This window comes from Falco naumanni, chromosome 6 (assembly GCF_017639655.2).
Source record: "Falco naumanni isolate bFalNau1 chromosome 6, bFalNau1.pat, whole genome shotgun sequence".
NCBI lineage: Eukaryota > Metazoa > Chordata > Aves > Falconiformes > Falconidae > Falco > Falco naumanni.
The window spans coordinates 20848202-20866254 of NC_054059.1; the positions used below are offsets into that span (position 1 = coordinate 20848202).

The 18053-nt window shown below is 34.5% G+C and overlaps 1 protein-coding gene across 1 annotated transcript in view; it reads left to right on the forward strand.

Moving 5' to 3' along the window:
- The window catches only part of CSMD1 (CUB and Sushi multiple domains 1), a 1211070-nt gene that overhangs the window by 755709 nt on the left and 437308 nt on the right, over positions 1–18053 (forward strand). The window lies entirely within an intron of this gene.

Sequence of the window (18053 nt, forward strand, 5' to 3'; positions counted from 1 at the left end):
TGTTTTGAAGGGTAATATCTAGGGAATATGATTTGTTCTCTGTGTTTCTGCAGTGCATTGTTTAATGCAAAGTGAGTGTTTTGGTATGCTCACTGGAACAAAAGAGGCACAACAATTTTCTTCTTTAAATAATGCACATTGATGGTGTGGCACTCAATAGGAACTTTTTATGCAAAGCGTAGCAGAAAAAGTTGGTCCATGTCTGTGGTGTTTGTATCTGAATGAGTGATTATTTCGTTATTTATAAGTTATTTCTGGGGCTGTGTAATATCTGCTTACACTCTCAAAGCCCATACTGTCAGACACCACATTTAATTACAGAAAGTGAAAGTTAGACAGGCTATGGAAGAAATTATGAGGCAGTCTGCTGTTTACTTCAAATGTAATCTCTTTTGTCTTCTTTTCTTCTTTGCGTTTTGACTTGTAAAGCTTTATTATCATGTCCGACTTTTCAACATCAGTCTAAAAGTGCATTATTATTACCATTACTTTCACATATATGGAGCTTAGAAAAATTATAAGATTAAGTTACAAAAAGTTGGATTCAAATATATTTTGCTGCTCTTTCTGATGTAAGCCTATAGTATTTAAGTATTTTTCTTGCTAGTAATTAGGTAGGTGGAAAAACTAATTGGGAATTCAACCTCAGAGAATTGATAAGAATGGATATTACCATTTGATGTCAATTAGAAAATCTCTAAAAATGTAAATTAAAAACTAACACCTCTTCCCATATTTGTATGTTAGATCTTTTTAACAGTCTCCCTCTGCAAAATAGAAAGCTTACTTTTGCATTTTGGTTTATGGGGGGGTAGATGGAATGTGAATATTGACATGACAAATGCTGGGAAAGCCTGCCTTGTGAACCTCAAGATCTGCAGAAAGCATTTTAGATTGGTACAACTCTTGTTAGGATTTAGGCAGAAAATGTTACCAATGTACAGATAATTCCTTGTGGAATGCAGAACAGTATTTCAGTCGTATACAGCCATATCTCACTCCTCTCCTCCTGGAACTGACTGGATTCCTGGATGCTTTCTTTCAACCACTCTGCCATCCTTTCTAAAGAGTCAGGTAGCAAAGCATGGCTTTGGGATATAGGTGCCATGGTACATTTACTATGGGAAAAAAATCACTATATATTATGTCACCTACCAGGGAAAGAACATGTTTTTTTTTTTTTTTTTTTTTGTTTTTTTTTTTTTTTAATTTTTTATTATTTAGTACACCTGAAGGAAACATACCAAGTTAGTTAGAACCAGAATACTGCTAGTACCCTTTAGCAGTTGGGCATATGCAACTGAATCATGCTTAATTTATGGAAGGAAATGGGAAAAGGATGGGAAAGGTAATTGAACTAGAATATGGTCCTGGTTCACCCAGATATCACACTTGGCAAAGTTCTGGAACAGTAAAATGGGAGAAAGTAAATGGACAGGAATTTCTGATGATTACTTTTTCATAGTTGGTCCTTGTTAGTGCTTGAGCTGCCACAAATGTTGGCCAAACACAATACAAAGCATATTTTCCCTCAGTCATCTGAAGCTGGTAGCATCAGAGGAGCAAGGAGAGTTTTAGTTTATGAATCTGCTTAGGGGAAGCAAATCCAATTACATCTGATTTGCTGTCCATCTGTTTAGTTGCAGGCTCAGTCTACTTTTTTTCCCTTACTGAATTATTCTGATATGTATGGTATATTCCCAAAGTAAGTTACTTGATCCATCCTGCTATTGTTACTCTCTCTCATTCTAACAGTGAGTAAGCCTGCACTCTGTGCCCCTAATGATTGTGACCTTTTTCTAAAACTATCTCGACTATACTCTGCATTGTAACTGATCAGATAAAAAAATTAATTTTGATTGCTGGCTCTTGTATGAATATTTTTTCATGGCAATATTCCTGCCCAGCAACTCTGTTAGAGGGTGATTATTACCACTGAACATCTAGGCATTATTTTTACAGTAGAGGAATTGTACAAGAAGCATGTTGAACGTCCAAGAGAAGGAGAATCCTAATGAAGTGGGCCATGCGGACAGACCATCATTAGGTAGTCACAGTCCGAAAAGGCTCATTTTGTAGGCAAGTAAGAGACACCTGTAATTCATTTTTTCGGGTCTAGCCTCTGATACATACCAGGAAGTTACTGCTGGTCATTCCATGTATGAAGAATAAAAAGTCAGCACAGGTCTTGATCTCTTCAGTACACCAGTCTATAGAATATTGGAAAAGCAGGGCCATAACTGCAGACTTGCTGCTTGGCACCTCTCTGAATCTCTGGCCCTTGTGCAGCCCACAGCTGCCCAGGGGCAGAGCAGGGTTAAGAGAGCAGACAGCCCTATCAGCCCATAATGCCCTCAGCCCTAATGCTGAGGTTACAGGACAGCCTCCCACTTCCAGGTCTCCTCACCAGCAGGAGGATAGAGCACAAGAATGCAGCAAACCCACAACAAATGCCAAGGAAATTCAGAGAGGTGAGAGTTGTCATATAAGATGAAAAATGACAATGCTTAGAATGATTATGTGGTGTATGTAAATTTGCCAGTGCAATAATACTAGGAGGGGAAGGCAGCAGCAAGAATGAAGTATCTGATTTCCTACGTTTGCTTTTGTCACAATGCAGTGTGGGTAGTGGCCCAGGCCACAAGACACAGCAAACTTCAGGGAACACCCACATTCTGGATTAGGAACAATGATTAATGGATGAAATCTGAGCGATTCTTTAAAAATATGGCAGTCATATTGCACCATATTAACAGTTCATAGTAATTACTGAATATTGAGTGACTTAACCTTACTTTGCAAAGTCTTTAGTGTGTGAACTACCATGTTTTACAAAATGAGAGTTCTGCAGGTATTCACTGAGTAAAAACCTCTTAAATGTCACTAAAGCAATTTCAGGCTTCTGTAGTATTATTTAAAAATATTTTTCAGACTACTGGGAAAGCACATGCTAAATGGTTTGAAGTGTCCTCGTTTCAGCTGGAACACATTTAATTTTCTTCCTAGTAGCTGTATTTAGGATAAGAATAATGTTGATAACACAATGATGTTTTTAGCTGTTACTAAGTAGTGTTTAATACTAAGTCAAGGACTTTTCAGTTTCTCAGGCTTTGCCACTGAGAAGGCTGGAGAGCCCAAGAGACTATGGGGAAACACAGGACAGCTGACCCAAACTGCCCAAAGGGGTATTCCATGCCATATGATCTCATACTAAGTATATAAACTGGGGGAAGTTGCCTGGGGAGGGGGTTGAGTGTTGCTGCTTGGGGACTGTTTGGGCATCAGTCAGTGGGTGGTGAGCAATTGTATAGTAATGCACTTGTTTTGTTTGTATTTTTTTCCTTGAGTTTAATTTCTGTCTTTGTTATCTGCCTTTATATCACAGTTACTATTATTTTTATTATATTTTACTTTATTTAAATTATTAAAACTGTTCCCATTGGGGGAACAGGGCAGTGAGTGAGTAGCTGTGTGGCACTTAATTGATGGCTGGGGTTAAATCATGACACAGAGCACGATTTTAGCTTGAGTAAGATCAATACATCATCTGAAAGCTTAAATACAGTTTATCTAAACAGTGCTTCACTCTGAAGATGATAAAAAGGTATTTTAAGGCAATGATTTTGGCCATGTAGAGACAAAGAGCAAATGAGTTTACAGACTAAGTATTGATTGGTTGCAGCACATTAAGGTGAATTAATAGCACATGCTGTTGAAAGTCCAGTGATTAACACCAAAACAGGATTACATTGTTAATTCACTATATAAAAAGGAATAATGACAGCAGTCATTATTTATTTTATTATTGAGTAACTCTGACAAAAATGGCTTAGTACATTGTAATGTAAAGGTGAAAATATGTTAGTAGCAAAATTTTAGGATCAAATTCTGTTGCTTATCGATATATTCCTTGTGTTTTAAATAAATTGGCAATTTCATCTTCTTGACATTTGGCTACTGGTACATTTAATTTCATGGAAGGAAAATGATGACTAGTAAATGTTTTGCTTTTCAGTTAATGAAAGAGTATTTCCCTAAGAAGGACATTATTGGACTAAATGGTTGCATTTAATAGCACAGTTTTCTGACTGTTTTTTTCTTAATCCTTAGTACAGAACAATGTATTTGGAACTTTTCTATTTTGAGAAATTCAATACTTAGAAATCAGTTGCAAACCAATGTCCAATCAAACTGATATGACAACTGCTGAAGATCATCTCAAGTTACAGCTATAAAAGATAAAACTTTTGCTAATTATTACCTTTTTGTAATGAAATATATAGCTTGTCATGATATAAATTTATTATTATTAATAATATTTAAATTATCTTATTCATTGTTTCCCCAGAAGTATTTTATTGCTTAATTCATATTTTCCCCAAATTACTTTAGGAAAAATACAAAACTATGTAATAATTCAATATTATTACTTTTTAAATGCACATGTAATGGCAACATTTCCTCCAAATTCTAAACTTTTTTGAGTATTTCTGTTATATTGAATCTTCACAGGTAAAAATCCATTTCTTACTGAATTTTAATTTTAAGAGGCTATCATGGCTGTGTCCAGGTCAAATCATAATCAAGAATAACTGTTAAGTATTCATTGTTCTGACAGTTTTCAGCCTCAAATTTGAAACAAACAAACAAACCAACACCAAAGCTATCTTGCTTTCTAAAATTATACTCTAATCTTATAAAAATTTAAATTAGTCAAAGAGAGCTTCTAGTGCTTTATCCTTTATTAATTTAGGAAACTTAGCATTGGTAATCAGATTGATCACCAATAAACACGATGTGAAATAAACCACGCAAATAATTATAGGTGGTCATGTATCAAAAGATCCTATGCTCTGGATCTTGTGTGCTTAAGAGCTCTCAATATGCAGTCTGTTTTTCACTGTAAATATTTTTAATATTATATGAAACTAGTTTTGTTGGTATTTTTTAAAGGTATTAACTAAGTATGAACACTAGGATAGAATAGAGTCACCATAGAAATAATGATTAAAAAAAAATAAAAAATAACCCTGCTGGCAAGTAGATTTGCTCTGCTGAAATTGCCCTGGTCTGTGCCCTTTCAAGCAAGCATGAATTTAAGAGCACTAGAGAAATAAATATAACATCAATCTATCTCTTTGATTGGTCTCACTGTCAGCTAAAACAAGTAAAGCAAATATGGAAATGTTGGCAGCTTTCAGGCTTGTTTTTGTTCTGGGGCACACAGTAGTGTTTGTAAGTTTTTTGAACAAGACTTAGGGGACCTGTGCCCTGTTCTGACACACAGGTGATCAGTTTGCCATTGCTTCCAAAAAAACCCCCGAAGGAACCAGAAAAGGACAACACCATATTAAAAGACATACTTCACTCCAGCAGTGTTTTTTATAGCATTATCTGCTTTGTGTCCTTTAAAAAGAGAAATTTCTAATTGAACATCTTGGGATTTCCTTTTACAAATACCACTGTCTTTTAAAAAGCTCTGTTTCCTGGGCACTTCATAAAGCATTGCAACACAAGGGTGAAAATTGGCAGGATTAATCTGTAGCTCTTTTCTCGCCTTTGTTGAGCATCTATTCAGCATCTTCTATGTTTAGTGGCAGATATACCCCTTCCATAGGGAAAACAAAGACCTTTGCTTAAAACTTCACCAAAAATGGATTTGAAATATGTACATTGAAGATTGAGATTCCTCAGAGGAAGCCCAACCAGAAGACTATTAGGTTCTAAGATCAGTATGGCGTCTGATCTTTCCAATTAGTTTCTGTCAGAATTATCTCTGAATGTCTCAGTATTCTCAGTGGAAGTTACTCTGTGATTGTGTGTTGTATTGTATTACATTAATTTACGGGCCCTGAAGGTATTCTCATTTGTAAGTGCCCAGTCAGAAACTTCCTAAATGTCTACACAGTATCATAAACTCTCCAGCATTTTCAGTCAAGAAACCTATTTTTCAGTCTTTGAAATCCACACCTTGAAAAGAAAGCATTTTTTCAAGTTTGCATTTATATTGTACATCTCTGCAAGTGAAGGAAAATTTTGTTTATAACTTGCAGATGTATTCATTACAAGGTTAGGAAACAGAAAGCTTAAATAACTAATACTTTGTGGGCCCAGCATGTCTGCAAATATCCAATTTTATTTCAGAAAGCCTTTTTGCAGAAATACTGATCATATGTTAAGTGTTCAGTTAAAAACAATGAAAAAGAGGGAAGTAACACTTAAAACACTGGCACTTTCATACAATTGGTTAAGGGATAAATCTCGGATTATTTAATCTTAAACATGTCCTTGTTATATATGTATTTGTATACATACATATATATACACACACTCACACAATTGTTGACAAATACATAACACATAGTATTCCATTACAACATTTAGCATATGTCTAATAAAAGATTAATGAATCTTTTTCCTCTTTTACTAAGTATTATAGGATGAAGTTGGGTAGTAGGAAGAAATAACTGCAGCTTTAACCTCTAACAGTTTTATAAAGCTTTAATAAAGCAGGAGGGATAATTACCCTGATATACTTTGTCCCATCATAGAATGTAATGATACAGAGTTGCCCAAGTGTTAAAGAATTTAGGATCTTCAGAGAAGGTGAGTATCCCCATGCAATGAAATTCTACAGTGCTATTTTACTAGATTGTATAAATTGCTTCATAAATCAGGTTAGTAAATTATACTTGGTGTTTCTAAATAAGCCTTCATCACGGCAGGAGTTTAAATATCTTTTCAAATACTATGCAAAAATCTTGCTGTGAAGAGAACTACTGCCTAAATATATTTGTGAAGAAAAGCATCACTTGTAGCTACAAGCAAAACAAGGTGCTTCATCAATTATTTAATACATCATTTGCATATATAATTTGTAAAATAACCAAAAGAAAGTATCTATTAAAATATGTAAAACAAGATGTAATCTGATTGAATTACGGATGGTTAAAATGAATTGTTATCCAGCTAGGAAGCTGAAACTGCCATTAAATAATTTTCATATACAATTATAGAACATTACTGATTATCCAAAGTGAATGTTCATACTGCAGGCTAAATTGACATTGAATTCTGTTATTTTCAAAGTCAAAGACTAAAGAATAAGTAACCTGTTTTTAGCAATTGCAATTCTATATAAATTAAATAGTCATAGAAAATTAAAATATAAACCTTCATACTTTTATATGGTTCTGTTGGCTTAGCTCCCATGCACAGCTGTTAAAGATATACACGTGGGAAATAAATAGGTTGTCAAAATTAAGTCTGTAGATTCAAATAATGTATGTAATTTATGAAGGCATTCAGAAATTGTGGGTGGGTGAATTCAGACTTCTGGAACATAAAAAAACATTAAAACATTTTTAATTAAAGAAAGAAGTATGACATTGTTCTATGTAGTGAAGGTGTGCTGCAGAATATAGATATCCTCAATGTCAAGTCCTTTGGAAGAATCACAGACTTCCCACCTCCTGCAAGGAGATTTCCACTTACCACAGAGGCTAATATCGCAGTTTTAGAACTTTAACACCAGCTTCATAATTCATGCATGTTGAGTACAAATTCAGATCCTGGTTTTCTAAATCCAGGTTGTGGGAGAGTGTCTTCAGAGTTTGATAGAAGGTCTTGGACTATTTTCCTTCTTTAACATTTCTTCTGTACACTGTGAAACACTTTGGAAAATAATTTCAATTGTGTTGGCATAGCATTTCACTGTCAGTTAGCCTGTCACAATAGAACATATCTATTCCTGCAGCTCTTCTGAGCAGAACTGCAAAGTACCAGTGTCAGATATGTTTGGAACAGGGGAGTTTTGTTAGATGACAGCTAATTTATCAGCTTCAGAACACTTTGAGTCCACTACTCCTTCTTCAGTTTGCTAAAGGGAAGCAGAAAATTTACAGAACACTTGAACAATGTATCATTATACTCAATAATGTGGATTGAAGAGCTTGAAATATTTTTGGAATGTGAACCAAAAAAACCAGGAAGGAACTAAAATGGAAATAAATACATTGGGTTACATCTTGAAAGGACTAGTTGCTGATTTAGGGGAAGAGAATTATTCAACATGATGTGTCTTTCAACTGAAATTAATAGAACAGGTTGTTCTTAAAAAAAAAATACACAACTACATACTTTAAAAATTATAAACAGAAAGAACAATTTGAAAAAATCCCCAAATACCTGGCTAAGTTTTCTGTTATATGTCAGCATATTTTTAAAAGAAGGGACTGTAAGTATGGTGTCTGGCTTGTATGTATGCTTCTATCATACAAACTGCCTGAACTCAGGTAAGAGCGACAAGATCACTGTGTTATATATCAAAGTAATGCAAGTTTTAATACTTCTAATGATGATAAAAGATTTTTAATTCTGAAAAGTTTTAATCTAACAGGAAATAATTGTATCTCAAAATCCATATTGTTCTGTTAATACAACCATTTATTTGATTTCTGTCACCTCACTGTCACAATATTTTCTGCTTCAATGTCCTAACTTGAAAAAAAAATATGCATAAGCAAGAGATGTGTGAAAAATGTGTGCACATCTTCCCTAGTTTTATGCTTTTGAACTGAACTCTGATGCTCAGTGTCTCTGCTAGAGGAGCTATAAAGTCAGTGAATTAACAAGAGCAAAGCAGTATGATTTCTTAATATGATACTTCATGTGCCATATATTATTTTATTCAGGATGCTACTTTTTATTGCTGTATCAGCTTTTCCTTCATGTTTTTGAAGTCACATGGAAAACCTGTTTCATACTGAGAAGTCATATGGTTTTGTCTCAATTCTACAAGGCCTTGTTTTCAGAAGTCTGAAAATGCATCTGCAGTACGGAACAGCAGAAGCTAAAATAAACTCCTTTGTCATAAACAACACTTACGTTGAGATTAAAAATATATCATGAAGCAACACCACCTGCTTGGATATCACTCTACTGTATCTGTGGGATAGATTAAAAATTGTATCCACATTTTAGCATGTGAAAGTTCAAAAGCACTCAAGTATTTATTTGTATTAATTTCTTTGTTGTTTTTCAGTTAAATCAATCATAGTAATTTCTGGTCTAGTCCTGAAGCACAAGTGCTAATGTGTAAGGCAGGCTTTATCATGACAGAGGATGAGACTTTTTTGAGAGGCTGGCTCCTTCCAATTTGTATTGTAAACTATGCAGCAACTAATCAAAGCACAACACTTGGGTCCCAACATCCTCAAAAGGAGGAAAACCTTGCCTCACACTCACATGGTTATGATATATGGGATTGATGGCACATGAGCTCAATTTTATACCTTCTGTGATTTTACCCCTACTTAAGGAATTTACATATGATCGCTGTCATATGTGGCACAGGAGTGACTTGCAAGTTAAGTACATTCCTGCTAAGTTATTGACTTTGTCAGGCTAGCCACAATTAGCAACAAGGTAAACACAGAATAGAAATTACATTTTTTAAAAAAGGAAAAATGTTACGAATACCTTTATTTCACAGTTTGAGACAAACTAGTGTTTACATCACTTCCCTGTTTACATGTAAATGTAAAAACTTTCACATGGATGTAACATGTATCTATACAAACATATGTACAAAATCTTAAAACCTTTATTTCTCCTTCATTTAGGTTATTTTAGTCAGTGTCAGTGGAAGAGAGCACGGTAGTCTTTGTTTTGGCTTCCTTGCTACTTGTTCCTATAGCTTCATTTCACTAATGCAAACTATTTGATAGGCTCTTTGGTGAATAGTTGTTTTAGCAGACACACGTTTTGTTGGCAAAGGTTGCTACAGCCCTGCAATTTTACAGGACAGTTAGAGGACAATTCCTTTTCTGGATCTAAGGATCAATCCACATAACATGGAAGAGTTAAAGCAGTTATAAAAAATATCTAGGAAAAATAGTTCTTAAGATCAGAAAAATGAGATATTTTATACTGATTTTATTCTAACATGATGGTTGGTTAAATCATTATTGCTAAGGCTTCAATTTTAAAAATTAAATTAAACTAAAATTTAGTCTAAAGCAGAAATCCATACTTCATTTGTGAAAGTTAGAGAGCACAGCAAAGAGGGGCTTAGGCTGGACAGTCTTGAGTAGCCCTATCTGTAACATCGTAATTGGCTCCACTTCAAATAATATTTTTCAAATGATTAGAAATAAATAAAACACTTCTATAAAATATATATACAGCTTAGAACCTCGTTATTAAAGGGCTTTAACTTGTGGTCTTTAAAGAAAGGGGGGGGGGGAAAGCCTTTTCAGATTCCATTTCACAGTGTTTTAACTGGAAAAAAAAACTGTCATAAAAGCTTAACTATAAATACTGGAATGGTTGTCTAGCTGTTTAGAATTCCCCATAGACAAAGGGCTGCACACCATTACCTGTAACTGCATAGCTGAGGAAAAGTAACAACTTTGCATCCAAAAGAAACAGGGCTTTTGAGACCTCATGAAACAATTTACATGCAATACCAGCACAAAATATGTTCCCCTTGCTTCTCACAGTTTATACCTTTGGTGTCACAAAGCAGCGAAGAGCAGGCTCAGTCCTTCAGCACAGTGGCAGTTACATCAAAGATTCACAGCATGTTTGCAAAAGAAAGAGAAAAGAGGTAGAAATGATAATTTGAAGAAAATAGACTGACAGCAATGTTTTTTTCTTAAATGTATATGCTTGCATTCTTCACAAGTTAGAGCATTTCTGCCAAGAAAGATGGCAAAGGAGAAGAAAAGTATTAGTCAAGAGGTTAAGACTAAATACCATTATTGTGGTTCACATGCTTATTTTTTTACAGTTCCCTACAAAGTCTCTGTTGGTCTTTCTCTTATAATAGGAAAAGGTTGGCAAATATTTTTGTATTATATGCACAACACCAATCTCTACACTAAAGGTCTACTAAACAGAGGAAACCAAAGCGAGTGCCATTTTATGACAGTTGTATAATGGATCCTTATTTTAAACACGTAAGGAATAAAAAATGTTATAAAGAATATAGGTGAAAATGCCTGATATTAAATTATTTTCACAGATTTTAAAAGAGCAAAGATTACTTCAAATCTCTCCTATTAATGATGTTTAGGTTTAAAAGATTAGTTTGCATAATGATAACTGAACCTTGAGGCTCATCAGACTTGCTAAGACTTCTGTGATACTATCTTTGGATTGTAGAGCCCAGAAGATCATAGTGGTGTGTAATACAGTTTGATGTTTTTTGCTATTCATCAAACTTAAATTTCCCTTCTTTGACTGAACTATTCCCTGGATTATAAGGCATTACAGAGTGATACTCTTGTTTTACTTGCAAAAACTGTTTCAGTTTCCGCAAAAATATTTATTTAACATTTTGGAGCCAGAAGAAAGGCTTTGGTGCCCTTCCTCCTGGCACAGTGCCCTAACCAGAAGGCTAGAACCATTCAGCTCTAATTTTTTGAACTACTTGTAAGGAATTGAAAAGGTTTTGAAAGAACACATTTTTGAAATTGTTACTAGCCTACTAGCTATGGCAGTCACATAATGAAGGTAGTTAGAGGTATCTGATCAAGTCAGAGGAAGAACCTGAGTAATTCTTTTCTTCCCCCTGGATAAGCAGTCTCCACAGAAAAGAACTGAGCAATACTATTGTTTGTCACATATTATGAATGACAAACAAGGCTATTCAACTGTTTCTGGGTTTACTTTGTCTATATAAGAAGTCCACACTTACAATTTTACGGTCGGTTCAGTTCATAGAAAATTGAGAAAACGCAACAGTTCAATGTTAAATTGCTATCTCAGAATGCAATGGTTCAGCTTTGAATTGAAACATGAATAATTTCTGTAATATTAACATCCATTCTTGGCAAGTTTATTTCAGTAAGCTCTTTCCAAAAAGTTGGAACTGTGGGACTGCAAGTGCAGAAGAACTCCTTTTTTATTTTATATATATATATTATAAAACTGATTATTTATAGATGCTGGAGTAAGGAACATTCTTCCTTGAAAATTATGCCTGAAATCTTAATGATAGTTCAAGTTTCATCCGTAGACAAAATTTTCTAAATGTTATAAGCAAATATTAAGATGGGTTGCACCATCAGTGAATTATTTGTAAATAGAACTCTCAGAATCTCAGGAAGCAGTTAGCATCTTGAAAAATTGGGAGATGCCACATGTTTCCATTGCACTGAAGCAATGCCTGAATTTGACTCTAGAACTGGACTTCTAAAGTCTGGTTTAGGATGTATATGTGCATAATCTCTTTATGTTTGCCCTCCAAGTTAGCTGGAATGCTACATTTGATTCAGATATGTATATAATAAATAATGTATAAAATGAATATGGCCCTGTGCTACCAGAGCTGTACAGCTTTTGGGTCAAAACTCACATTCATGGACTAGGAGCATGGGCATCGTGGTACATATCTCAGCAAAAGTCTTTGGAGGCATGCCTCATCCAGTAATAAGGCCAATTTTAAGTACTTTATAATAAGCTCTAGGCAGCAAAATTTGGTAAATATATTTTTTCCCCTTTGAATAAACCTATACAAAGTTATCAATGACAGTTTGAATTGCAAATGTCTCTGGTATAATCCAAACCCAGCTATTCATGAGACATAGCATTTATTTCTGCACTTTTAATTCATCAATTTTTGTATTTTTAAACCAATTGCATATTTTATTACATACATGCATCAAAACAAACCTTAAAATTAAACCTAGAAGAGTCAGTTAGTTCAAATTTTCCTCCCAGTACCTGACTTAAAATTTCTTGTGTCAAAATTCTTTGTCATCCTGTTAAAACGCTTATGCAGGAAACATAATATAAATACATAAATTTACAATGGTTACGCAATGCATTTTTCATCATCCTCTTGAACTAACCCTGTTATCTTGTTCTGTGTGCTAAAATCCAGTGACATATACTGGTGGGAAGCACAAGCTAACTCTTTGTGCTGATCAAAGATGACTCATACTATAAAACCCCTGTAACCAGCTCTGGTGTGCCCTCCAGGTTGTAACACTGCCTGTCAGGGTGAAGATTAAGCTCTGTAACAAACAACTACATACAGCATAAACCTCTGTCAATGCCTGAGTAGTAGAAACTCGTTTTAAATCTTGCATATGTGATAAGAGTACATTTCTTGACAAAATAACAGAAAATTGCCCTCTTTTCCCTACACTCTTTGAACAAGCATAAAATGAAATGGATACAGAGGTTAATTACGAGTTGCTTTGTATTTCTTCCTGGCTGTAACCTTGTAAAGGCACTCTATTAGAGTTGCAAGAATACGACACATTAAATTTCATCACATGGATTACTTCAAACAAAATGTTTTGAAGGTGAGGTATGTTTTTCTGTTGAAGTTTGAAATTATTTACTTTTTTGGTGGGTTAGGAATATTCTTCCCTTGGTCTCATCCCATGCAAAGCCTCACAGGAAAGCAATTTTTAAAAAACCCATTATTATGATCTGGGGTTTTATTGCTGTAGGATTTAATTTCTTTCTTGGGACAATTTTTGCTGGATTTTTTTTTTTTTTAATTGGTTGTTTTTGTTTTGTTTTGTTTGTTTTGGTTTTTTCCCCTTTATCTGTTTCTGATATCAGGCTCAGCCAAGATTTTATTTTGCATCTCCCCTCCCCTATTCTGTGCCTATATGACTTTGGAAATAGTATTCATGTTCGTTTTGATGTCTCTGTAATGGATGTGGAGTAACACCTCAATATACCATCTTAGAGATCTCTTTTCCACAGTAGTCTTTCATATTCTCTTTGTTTTCCAGCATGATCTAAGCTGGGCAGGGAAGAGCTTTGGTTGTAAGATGAAGTATATGAAGTCTACTAGCTTGAATTGTAGTTATTCATCTTACTGTAGCTATTCAGAATATTGATCCAGGGAGTCCTCTTAACTATTAAGAGATTCATTGGCTTCTTATATTTTGGATGCCTGTCCTCCACTTAGCTTTCTGATATTCTTGTACTTTTAAGTAATCCAGTAGATTGGTTCTTAGATTCATAAACCATCTGTTTCAAGATACACTCAGAAGGCATTACCTTTAACTTTCTCTTACTGTCTCTTGCTTCTGGTTTTGACCTGTGAAGGTGATCTATGGTCTCTGAAGAAGCAGCCCTAGTTTTGTGATGGTAAAAATAAGTAATCCTAGGTGAATACCTTTTTCTTCAAGCCATTCATGTAGAAGACAAATATAACTTTATTTTTTCAAAAAGTCTTTCTGTATGGCTTGCAATTCATATATTTCTTGGTGTTGGGTTTTGATTTTGGGGGTTTTCCCCCTGTTTTTGTCATCTTTGTCTGGTGTGAGCTTGCTGTGGATTATTAATATGCCTTATATTCAGCAATGTTCATTATTTGGTTCAAGAAAGTGTCCTTCAAAGCCTAGGATGCTCATAAAGGTGACAATCACTCTGAGGTTGAGTAGGCATCCTGGTCTACTTGTGCCAGAACTACCTGGATGTGGTCAAATAATATGAGATATTATCTTGTTTCATGCTGACTGTCCTGACTGCTTTAGCCTCTTAATAATATTAATTTAAAAAAACCTCTTAATAATGACACGAGAGGATGTGTTTAATCTACTCCTATGATCTCTTTTATATCTGAATTCTGTTCAAGACAATATGAATCATACAATTTAATTTTGACATAGTCCTATGAATCAGCCCTAAACAATCCTTTAGTCCCTCAGGAAGCAGGTAGAAAGGTGGAATTAAAAATATGGCTTGTTATTTTTATGAGTTTAACATTTCTGCTGTTATGTCTTTTTTAGCCTTTCAGTATTTTGGTTTTACCTTTGCCAAAACAGTGAAGGCTTGCTGCTCTGCAAGGGAAGTGAAATAAGAGTAGGGTGCAATAATAAGGCAGATTTAACCAACGACTGCACAAACAAGGAACTGGGATGTGGCGTGGCAGATCTATCAGAATCGGGGCCAGGGGCAGTGGTCAGGATCAGAGACAGTCCAGCCATCACTCAACAAGACTACAGTGCAGAGGCAGATTTGAGGATAAGCCAAGGAAGCCAAGCCATGGTCAGTACTAGGGAGGTCCAAGACAGAGCACAGGCACAGCTGCTGCACAGCTGCAATGCTGCACAGCTTAACAGTACTTCCCAAGGGAGGAGGGACAGGCTCTCACTTCTACCTTTTTTTCACAACTGCTTTTCCCAGCAGAGAACCTGGCCTTGGATTCAGTCAGCTCGATTCTAACTTAGCCAGCCAAACTCCTAGAAGGGCAGTGAGCTCACAGTTACCTAGGGGTCATGGAGTTTTGTCTCACCTGCCTCAGCTCTGTGAAATTTTGTGAATGGCCAGACATTATGCTTGGCTTAGCATAAATGAACCTGTAATATCACCCAGCTATACTTCATCTGTTTATTTAATATTTCTGCCTTTTCCATTTTTGCTTTCTTGTATGCATGAAGATGTTTTGTAAAGGTGCCTTTTGTTGTTTGTTTTTTTGTTTGTTTTTTTAAGTTTGTTTCTTTTCTTCTAAGAATCTTCTTGGGAAACCTTTGCCTAATAAACACAGAGAAATTCAAAGTATGAGAAAGTTAAGGCAAAATCCTCTTTGGTATATATTAGAAAAGTAGAATAAAAAGAGTGCGCTGCATAACAAATCGGGGTTTAAAACAGCATTTTATGAGTTTCAAAGAATGATAGTTGTACATAACAAATGGAGTCTCCTAATATTTATAATGCCCTCTCTTTGATTAGTGAATGAAAATTAATTGAACACAGTTATCAAAAAGTGATGAATAAACCACTTTATAGGTCTTTATGGTAGTTTACTAAAAGCTTATATAGCTGCAAAACATTATTTGTTCAACAGTGGCAAAGAAATCTACTTTTTCCACTTTTTTGCTCCATTAGGTTAATCTAGAGGTTTCTCTAGGTGTTTGTCAAAATTAAAATTATGTTCTTTAACAAGAATGTTAAATTTCATTAGTTTTAAAGCTGCATAATATCAAATAAAAGAGACAGTGAGGTTTAATGGCATTTGTTTCTTCTTTGGGTAATGCACTTTCCTTTATTCCTGTCAAATTTTAGATCTATGAGATACCTTTACAAGTCAGAAAAATGCAAGAATGACTATACTATAGTAAAGAACACTTGTACCCAATAGAAACATTTTAAACGTAAAGAGCACTGAAGAGATTCTGTTTTGTTGTGCTCTTTCTAGATATATAAATACATAATAAAAAATGGAATTGTAAACTAATGGTTATTTATAATGACCATATAAATATATTGTAGCATATATATTTTATATTTTATACAATATGTATGCTATAAAAATATTAGATCATGATTTGTTCAAATTAGTCTATATATCAAAACATATGTTGATTTATAGCTTTTGTCCTTAGTATCAATTTTAATGCTACAGGCCATAATACAACACCTGTACTTCAGATTTTAGGATGCTGTCATTGAAAAAAGATGCTGGAAACTAGCACAGTCAAGTCATTTTAGTGAAAGGCAAGTTCTGGGAAGATCTCTGCTTTGATACTTTATGTCTTAACTGTGTTTGGTCATTGAAAATAGTGACTTTCTTTTAATTGAAAAAAAAAAAAGCAAAAGAAAAAAAAAAAGCTTTCTTCCTGCTGGAACCGTGAAAAGTTTAGACATATGTTAAGTGTGGGTGGTGTCAAAAGAGGAGTGTTCCTTGGTGAAAATGACTTCATCTCCTCCTATCATGAATAGACAGTATGTGCAGGGATGTCTTTGACAACCAGTGAATGAATAGGGTAAATTTAAATCTACCATTGCCTGGTAATACAAAGTGATCACTAGTATTTTTCATCCTCCTGTCTTTTTTTTCTATTTCCCGACCCTTCCTTTGCCTTTGAGTACCACATTTTATTACAGACCATTGTGTAACAGTGTTATAATTTCAAAATGACATCGAATCATAATGCTAGGTGGGAGGTTTAGTGCATTTCTATGGAGCAGAACTGTTTCTGTTGTATATTTGCAATTAATGAAGAGAAACCAAAATAAAATGAGACCCATGTGGGTAATAAAATCTCTCCTACCTGTGTACTAACTACTAACTTTGCTGCTCTGAAAGATGTGTTCTGGAGTTACTGAATTATAAAGGAGATGATTCTGAAACTAAGGATCATTGTATAACTTTGAGTGAAGGCCACAATGTTCTCTCTTTTCATGATCAGTAATACTTCCAACTAAAGATAATGAAGTGAGTCTGTGAGAAACAGCAGCAATGTTTTTTAATGCAAAGCAGTAGGGACAAAACAGCAGAGAAAAAGTATTCTCAAATGATGAGCTATTAGAATAATTTGCTGCTTTCTTTGATGACCCAGTTTCAAGCCTTCTTGAAAAGTGCTTCCAAAACACAGGCTCTTTCATCTTTGAATGAAGGACTGAGATAGCATATTCTCCCACCTAATGTCAGTTTTGGTTACAGGTTTGAAGCTTGGAGCCAGAGGCATGGTTTCACCAATTTCTGCTTTCTTAAAAAGTAGACACTGCCAGTGTATAAACTATTTGGATACTGTGTTCCTTAATGAGATGGTAGCTAACACAGAACAGAATGTCTTTGCTTCCCCCTTTCCTTTTGCCCAGATTATTGACCTAGAATAGGATAATAAGCTCAGATATTTTTCTACTCAATTTCTTAAAAAGCATGGAACAAATAATCTTTAATACTGTTTGCTAAATAGTGCTAATTTGTGCTCTGAAATAGTAATCAATTTAGGTTTCTTATACACTGGATCTACAGCGAATAATGTTTTGCTTTTAAGGTTGGTTCTTTTGGTTATATAAATTGTATTAATATAATTAAAGCAATATTCTATAAATTATCCTTAATTTAAGTCAAAATCAAGTAAAATTCATATTTCCCCTTTTTCAGTACATTGCCCATTGACAAGAAATAAAATATACCTTCATGGAGGCCTTTACTTCAGCTTTCTATATTTGTAGCATTGATTGAAGAATAGATAAATTTTAAAAACTCTAAAGGTAAATGTGTCAAGAAGTCATTCAGAGTTAATTGATTGAGAGTAAAACAATATATTCAATGTATTATTATAATCATT